Source organism: Lynx canadensis, chromosome D2 (assembly GCF_007474595.2).
Source record: "Lynx canadensis isolate LIC74 chromosome D2, mLynCan4.pri.v2, whole genome shotgun sequence".
Classification (NCBI taxonomy): Eukaryota; Metazoa; Chordata; class Mammalia; order Carnivora; family Felidae; genus Lynx; species Lynx canadensis.
In genome coordinates this window covers 73323142-73332020 of record NC_044313.2, presented here as the reverse complement: position 1 = coordinate 73332020, position 8879 = coordinate 73323142, and the positions used below count along the sequence as shown (strand labels likewise).

General features: G+C 52.4%; 1 long non-coding RNA gene across 1 annotated transcript; it reads right to left on the bottom strand.

Annotated features, from left to right (window-relative positions):
• Positions 1 to 2857: 2857 nt before the first annotated feature.
• On the bottom strand, positions 2858 to 8218 carry LOC115527390. The gene is made up of 3 exons (XR_003972915.1): positions 8033 to 8218; positions 3324 to 3493; positions 2858 to 2908 (listed from the first exon to the last, which is right to left on the bottom strand). It is a non-coding gene; the product is annotated as an uncharacterized LOC115527390 (long non-coding RNA).
• Between the last annotated feature and the right edge of the window lie 661 nt (positions 8219 to 8879).

The window sequence follows — 8879 nt, the reverse complement described above, 5'->3', positions numbered from 1 at the left end:
CCGGGTTTCTTTCTGCTCTGTCGTGGGGAGATGTTATAGAACTTTTCATTTTTGGCCTGGAGAGGGTGGATTCTTATCTCTAAATTGCTCTATTAGTTTAAGATTATGCTGGCTATTTTAACATTTTATGACATTTTGTGAACTATTACAACTGTCACTGAAACGGTTCCAAATTTGAGCTTTTTTTTCTTTTTTTTTTTTGAGTCATCCAAATGACCAGCTTCTATCCCGTGAATTGGATTAGTTTACATACACAGGATCTATTTGTTAGGATGGGTCTAAACACTGACTCAGTTATGCTTGATCAGCAGCAGGACAATGGGGAAGGGGCTCTCTTCCATCCATTCCTTAAGGTTCCAGGCTGATGAAGTCTTGGCCATCCTCAATATGTGGGTTCCGGGGCGCCTGGGTGGCGCAGTCGGTTAAGCGTCCGACTTCAGCCAGGTCACGATCTCGCGGTCCGTGAGTTTGAGCCCCGCGTCGGGCTCTGGGCTGATGGCTCAGAGCCTGGAGCCTGCTTCCGATTCTGTGTCTCCCTCTCTCTCTGCCCGTCCCCCGTTCATGCTCTGTCTCTCTCTGTCTCAAAAATAAATAAACGTTGAAAAAAAAATTAAAAAAAAAAAATATGTGGGTTCCAAGATCAGGCACCTTGGGTGTTCAATCCAGGAGGTTGATCGTACTGAAAGACAGTGGAGACTTGCCCAGGAAAGTTTAGCGATCATTGGTTGGAAGTCACGTTCCATTGGCCAGAACCAGTCACATGGCCTTAATTAACAGCAGAGGAGGAAATGGGGCCTGGCTTGCCTGGGAGCAAAGGGAGATGGGTTTGGTGAACAGCTACCAGAGTCCCCTTGCGAGCCACGAGGGGCTGTAGGTGTGCTCAGAAGGAGCGAGTGAGGCCCACACAATCCAGAGTGGGCGGTGCTTGGGCCAGTGGTACCTGGTTTTGTAACTGCCGAATAATTCCCATATTGGACAACTAAAATGCGTTCAGTGCGACAATTTTCAAATTTCAAATAGTAAAAAACCTGAAACCAACCAACCAACCAACCAAACAAACCAAGAACAATGAATAGAATTTTTTCCATCATTTTAAGAATCTCTTGTGACATTTTTTGGAGTTCTTTATATATATATTCTATATACATATATATATTATATAGAATATATGTATACATATATATACACACATATATACATATATATGTGTGTATATATATATATATATATAATTTTAGAAATGCTTGTCCAGCTCACCTCGTGGTTTTTGTTCATTAGCTGTTTGTCTCCCAAACTGTTTTCTTGGACTCTAAGGGAAACCTACCCAAATCTGTCCTAGCCTTCCCCATATTCTGAAATAAAGACGAAGAATGCATTAAAATTTCTGGTTCTGGACAAAAATGTTGGCTTGAACCCCCTTTTTGAAAGTCAGTGTCCCTGGTCCTTAAAGTGGAGGCTCTGGGCTTAGATCCCCCCCCCGTCACTCCCCCCCTCCAGTCGTGGGTCCTTTGCAAGTATATTAATGGGCTCATGTCTCATCCTAATTTACACATGAGGATAGCAGTAACCACCCCTCAGCACCGTGAGGGGATGCAGGGGAGAGATAGGAGAGCATCGGGTGTGTCTGATGTACAATAAGCATGAAAACTACTATTGTTAACTCCAGGGTCCATGAGCCACCCACTGGACTTCAGCTGTGTTGGGCTGTGTGGGTAAAATTTACACGGATGGGTAAGAATCTATACTTTTAAGCTCAGGGCAAAGGTGTGGTCGGGGGGCGCCCTCCCGACGGCCCAACACAGAGGCGTCTCCCAGACCCCTCCCTTGAAACAAATCCCGCAAGCTCTCAAACCCTCACTGCGCCGTGACTCGGTTTCCCCCCCGATAAAAGGGGGACACGATGGCAGTTCTAAACTTGTTTGCAAAACCCGTTGAGAGGCTTGAAATAAAGGTGGTGTTTAGTGTGAGTTCAAAGCGTTATGCGATTATTTTATTGCCCCTTTTATTCCTGAGATTTTTGTTTGCTTGGCTTACAAACCCAAGCCATAGCCATAAAAGCACTTTTATGCCAGCGCCTTTCACACACATCATGTACCCACTGCCCATGTCAATCGGTGCCTAAAGAGCTCAGGAGGCTGAGGGTGGAGACACGCAGAACACGAACGCCAGCAGTTTCTGCCACGTGGAGGCCTTTACTGCACGCTGTCCCTGAAACTGTTCCGCGGTCAAGTTTTCTAGCCGTGCAGGTGAACCGCGAATTGGATCAGCTGGCACGCGTTGGATCTGTTAGTGAGGATGGCCCCAAACACCAGCTCAATTTGCGTTTCTCAGCCCACCCTTCTTTCTCGTGGGGTCAGTCTGTGACTCACCACATTCTTTGCAAAGCCCCGTGACCCCAAACCGTAGGGCGAAAAGAAGTTTCAAGCTGCTGTAACTGACCCGGGGTGGGAGTCCCTTTCACAGTGCTCCAGGCACAGCCTTCACGGGCAAACACGGGGCCCACCCTCCCTGCTTTGGGAGGCGTCCCGTTCTGTTGTTGGGTGGACCTGGCTGTAAAGTGGTCTTCCTGAAGGTGAACAGACGTGTCGGCCGTGCTCAGGTGAGCTGCGGGGAGCACTGTTTTCCCAGGCTGGCCACGGAAGCGGGCAGCTGGAAAGGCTGAGAAGGCTCTCGTGGTCCTGGGCCTCGTTAAGCCCCCGAGCAGAAAGAGGAGAGACGTAGGATCTAAGGGTTATTTCTGTTCGGGTCCTTCCTCTACTCGGCTCTACAAACGTGGCCACAAACGGCGGTCCATTTAGATGAGTCAAGGCTTAGGGTGAATTTATAGGGACTGGCTCTTCAGGGACAGTGTTTTTGTCGCTCTTCTCCTGTGCCTTCCACTTGGGGTCCAGGTAGGGAACAGCAGGCCCTGCCACATTATGCAAGAACAGAGAAGTCTCTTCAGTGTCTGTCTACGTCAGCAGGAGTTTAAGTGAATGATCTTTTCCTCAAATTCATCGAGTGAATCATTTATTCAACTACCATTCAATAACCCTCTACTGTGTAAACAGCCCTTCCCAGGACCAAGGGATTCAGATCCTTGTGCTTGAGAAACTTATATACTCCTTAAGGATATGGGACATTTTACCTGGACAGGTTAACTGCACACCTCACCCCCAGGAAATCCCACTGTAGGATAGTGGAGAACAGTGGTCTTTGGGACTTCTAGTCTACCTCCTTCTATTGGCCTCTCTCTCTCTCTCTCTCTCTCTCTCTCTCACGCACACACACACACACACACACACACCAGAAAACAACTTCCTTTTACCTGGCAGCCACCTTACCCCACAGACCATGGAGAAGAGCAAAACGTGAGCAGGTAGGGGGTTCGAGGCAAACAATCTGATTCTGAGGGAGATCCAAGCCAGGGCCAGCCGGTTCTGGAGTCAGACAGTGGCGACCAAACCCTGGGCTTGGTGGTTGGATGCTTCGTAGGGAGCCCACGATAAATGCTCTGTACATTTTAGTGGAATAAATGAATAAGTGAATGACAGCATGAACCTGGAATCCAAACCATGTCTGTACATGGTCTCAAAGTATTACTCATATTCCTTCTCATTCCTCCGTGCTGAATGCTTTAGTCTAGAATGTTCAGGGAAAGGGGTTTGGAAAACCAAACAATTCTAGAGATAGCTCTCGCCATCCGTCAGCCCTGGGTACGCCCTTAGACGTTTTTCTTCAAAGAGATTTTACAGAGCAGAGAATTCTAGAGCTTAGGTCTTGTGGGATTCTCTCTTTTAATCTCTCAATAAAGATAGGCAGAGGAATGATGATCCGCTTTAGCCGGTAGCTGTTCAAGAAAATGCAGCAGTGAGTGCCCTCATGTGTACATAGTTCCTTTTAATGTGAACCCAAAACTCTCGGGGGAATATCTATATCCAGAGCGTCCAAGTAAGGCAAGCAGACATCAAGAATTACTGTCCCATTTGACAGATGGAAAATCTAAGGCTCTCGCTCATGGAGCACGTCAGGAACAGAGCTCAGGAGAGAAGCCGTCTCTCTACGCCCGCGTAAGTAGGTGAGTTACCATATGCGTGTCTGCAGTCCCACGCTCTTGGGATACAGTCAGCTTTCCCTGGTCAGCGCCCCTGCAGGAGCCGCATGGAGGGAGTGGGTCCAAAGGCATTCATATCTTTGCCCATGTCTTTCTAAGCGTCTGGGAGGGAAGGAGGGTGACTCTCCCTCCAGTGCGGGCTCCGCAGCATTGTGCCACCACTGTCCAGAGCCTCTTGACCATCCATGAGTATATGGTCAAATCTTTGTCCATGCTGTCACCTTTTGGGGCCACCAAGTCACACCCCCAGTGAGGGTTGCATCTAGGTCACTTGTCCCCTCCACATCATGCCAGTTCAATAGTTCAACCATTCACTTTCCTTTTTACCTTTTCTTGGTCATACAGATGGCTGTGCCTCCACCTGAAGGGTCCCTCAGAAGTATGTCACCTCAAAAATTCCGGACTCAGGGGGCACCTGGGTGGCTCAGTCGGTTGAGCGTCCGACCTCAGCTCAGGTCATGATCTCACGGTTTGTGAGTTCGAGCCCCGCGTCACACTCTGTGCTGACAGCTCGGAGCCCGGAGCCTGCTTCTGATTCTGTGTCTCCCTCTCTCTCTGCTCCTTCCCTGTTCGCACTCTGTTTCTCTCTCTCTCTCAAAAATAAATAAACATTAAAAAAAAATTCTGGACTCGGAGGACTCCCTCTCTGACTACACACTTTCACTGCTGCTGCCACTTGCCGAGAACTCTTTTGGACCTTGTCCACCTCCCTCTCCACTCTAGACCATGTTTATTTAGTCCATTTTAATACTGCTCCTCGAGCAAATGGAACCCCTTCCCATATCCCCTTGATTCTTCGCCGAACAGCATCCCAGCCTTGGTTCTAATCGCTCAAAACCTACCTGCAACCATTCACATTTCCAGAGCTTCAAGCCCTGATTCCCAACTGCCCATTGGACACACGGCCCCACCGGGACATCTCAGAAGCACCGAAAACGCCACACAGTGAAACCGATTCATCGTTCTCTCCCCAATCTCGCGCTTCTTCCACGGTCCCTTTCTCACCAAGGTGGTGCCACCACCCACCCGGGAGGTCGTTCAAACCCAAGAGTGGGAGTCGTCCTTGGAAAGCTCATCTCCCTCGGCCCCACCTTCGACTGGCCACCCAGGGGCATCTCACTTTGCCCATTTCTGTCTCCCCACCGCCTTCTGCGGTTGTTCAGTGGTTCGGGCCACGGGTCTCCCCTGGTGGGATCATGTCAACCTTCCCACAGCTCGCCCTGCCCTCTAGGCTTGTCCCCCTCCAACTTCACGTCCCAACTGCAGCGAGAGAGATGCTTCTAAAACACAGATCTGATCATTCTCCCCCTAAAACCGTGCAGGGGCTCCCTGGTGGCCTCGGGATAAAATTCACATGTTGCCAGGTCCCTGTCTTCCTGCTCTCTCTCTCTCTCTGCACTCCAGCCTCAGCAAACCACTTCCTGTCCCTTCCGTGCTTTTGGCCCTGTGGCCTGGGAACTTTGTACACGTTGTTCCCTCCGCCTGAAATGTGACCCCCTTCCCCATCTCACCCCCATCCACTCTGGCTTGGCTAACCCCACGCTCTCTGCGTGTCTCGGCCCAGAAGTCACCTTCCCCAGGAAGCCCTTCCTGACCCTCAGACCTGACACAGATTCCCCACGCGGGTTCGCACAGCACCGCGTTACCATGCCGTCAGCGCCCCAGCCGTGCCTTTCAGCTGACAGCCAGCGAGTGTTAAGCGATTGTTGCGTGTTAGGCTGTTTCTCAAGGCTTTGCAGGACGGATCGTGTCCGGCTGTCACTACAGCCCGATGAAGAAGATGCCGTTATGATCTCCTTTTACGGATGAGGAAGCGAGGGCGAGAGGCAGTGTCCCGCTTGCTCTGTGTTAGACTCGGTCTTTAGAAAACACACTTGCTCGTGCCTTGTGTTAAGAGATTTTTTTTTTTTTTTTTTTTGGTGGTAGTGATAATGGCGGGACTCTGGGATCCTAAAGATCTCCAAAGGCGAATGTGATGTGCAGGACCAAGGCCCATTATGCTGCATCGTAGCCGCCCGTTTTGACGTCTTCGGTCCGCAGCGAGCTCGGTGAGGGCGGGGAAGGTATCTCTGACTCGCCGTTTCCCCACAGTGCCCAGAACGGCGCCTGGCCCACAGTCAACCTTCAAGATGTGCTGAAGGGGTAGATACACTGCTTTTACTCTGGGCTTTCTGGACTCCTGGGATGCTAGAAAGAACCAGATAACCTGGCCCACTGGGCCCATAAGTTCACGGTTGCTGTCCTTGGTCCCCCTCATGGCTCGACTCCTTCCCCGGACTCGTGGAAGTCTCTCCACGGTCTGTGAGCCCTCCCCCTTCCCTGCCATGCTCTCAGCAGATGCCCTGGCCCCCACACCCCAGGCTCATGAGAACAGGACCACCGAAGCAAGGTCTCTTGTCTGGCCTCCCTCCTGGGGCCCCCAAAGGAGCTGTGTCTTCACTCTTTGATCCTTTTCCTTTCAGGGCACAGAGGAGGCAGGGCCTTCCTTCTGCCTCGGGCTGCCCTCCCCAGCCTGAGCTCCAGGGATGACAGAGCCCCAATCCCCAGCTGGCACCCCCCCCCCAATTGCTGTCTTTGGAACCTTCTCGTGCTCTCCCTTCTGACTTCCTAACCATTGCCCTACACGAATCCATCTGTCTTCTGTGCCCCACGCTCACTGCCCGGGCCACCCTGGTGGCCCAACAGCTGATCGGCTTGTTCTCGTCTTTCACGCCTGCCCTCCCCCTCCCCCCCACCGCCGCCTCGCCCCACCAAGTGCACTCTGGTAATTCCCCTGCCCCCTCCAAAGTCCCAGGGAATAGAGTCAACCCAGTGGAGCCTGCTGACTTCCTCTCGGATGAGGCCCGAGGCTCTCTTTAAAACACCATCTCCTTTTCCCTCCTCTCTGCTCCAGCTAGATTTCTTCCTTGAACATTTCCTGCCATTCCTGTCGCGCGCCCGTTTCTCCCCCCTCCCATCAAAGCCTCGCCCAGACTCAGAGTCCGGCTCAGGGCGGTTCTGTGAGCTCCGTGACCGGCCCAGCACTGAAGGGGGGGGGGGGCTCCTTCCTTCGAGTCTGCTCTGCAGTTTGGCACTTGCCACAGATCGTCTTCCTCCTGAATGGACTGTAAGCCCTTTGAGGGCAGGATCTGGCCTTAATACCCCGCTAGCACTCCACACGAGCCTTGCACAGAGAGAAGGCTCCCGTCTGCATGACGGTCGAGGGATGACACTATCTGTCTAAGGCTCCTTGTGGCCCTGCACCACCGTTAGGGGGCCTGGAAGCTGTCCGTGCGAAGCAGTTTTGTGCCCTTTGTCCTCCCGATCCCTGGGCTAGCCCGCTGTGAGATGCTGGAACCTGGTGGGGAAACTGAGGCTAATGCTGTTTGTCTTCCGGGCGGGGAATAGGCAGCCTCCCCTCCAGGCGAGTGGGGGTGATTTGGGTCAGGGACCAGGGCGCCGGCCAGGGCGGGCCTCCTGGACACCCTCGCTTTGTTCCAGCACGAGGGCCTGGGTTCCTCTTCTTCCCGAAGGGGCTGGAAGAAGGAATCACACGGTGGGCAGACTCAGCTGTGGGAGTCTGGAGCAAAAAAGCCAATAAAACCGGCTTTGTTTGTCATGTTCCCTCGCTTGTTATTTTGTTATCCCCGGTTCTGTTTCCTCAGAACAACGAAACAAGGAAAAGAATTAAAAAAAAAAAAAAAAAAAAAACAACCCCAAAACCCGGCTGTTAAGTATGCATGAACTTTATGGCCTCATTCTGCGCCCTGTCCTCCTCCCCACGAGGTTGCCCGTGAATTCCTCTCCCAGGCTTCGCGTTTTCCACCCTAACTTTTATGGCATTTCCCTTCGATTAATGGTTAACACATTCATTTTCTCTCCTCCGCCCCCGTTATCAAAGAGTGCTTTGAAGAACTATTAACTCTCCAGTTAACAGAAACATGTTAATCATCTACAAACCCTTGGGCAGGAAAAATTCTTCTTTGTAACCTTGTTCCAATGGCAGGAGAGCCCCCGTCCCCCGGCGGCTGACCTTCAACCGCATCTGGGTCGAGAGGCTGGCGAGACCCCGACAGTAATGGCATTACAAGGGCTTGCTAGTCGGCCAAGGTCATAAACCGTCAGCGGGCGCGGGGCTGGTGCTCTGCGGCCCAGGCAGTGAGGGCGACTTTCAGTCCAGCCACCCTTGCTCCAGAACCCTATAAAGAGACCAGCCTGCACCTCTTTTTTTTTTTTTAAATTGTTTTGCAAGCCAGGGCTAGTCTGTTGCACATTCTTCGTTGCTGGGAGACTCAGAGTCTGTACAGGCTGTTCTTTCTTGGAGCCATAGTTCAAAAGTGCTCCTGACCCAAACACACACGTGTTGTAACCCTGCCTTCCCTGCAGTGGGGCTGGGACAGCCGCTAGGAAGCGTCTCCCTGCTGCAGCTCCGGGGCCCAGGATCCCAGCCAGACCCAGTGGCGGGGAGGGTGACCTCCTTCTGGAGTTAGGTGGGTGGCGCCCTTCCAGGGAGGGGGAGGAGGAGAGGAGGAGGAAAGAAAGGGCGCAGGGGAGATCGGGGCGCCCCCTCCCCACGCCAGGACAAGGGTTGAAGCAGCTGACACGAGCTCAACGTCTGGAGCTCGACCCGTGCGCCCGAAGGGTTAGAGAGCCACCTTGGAGAAAACGCCCCCTCCATTCACAAAGCGGATCCGTGGCCGAGAGGGGAGGCCAGGGGACAGCAGGGCAGCAGGCCAAGTTCTCGCTGGGCTGGCTCGCTCTCCCTCTCCTGCAGCACCCCACCCCCTTTTCTTAAATAAGACCGGGC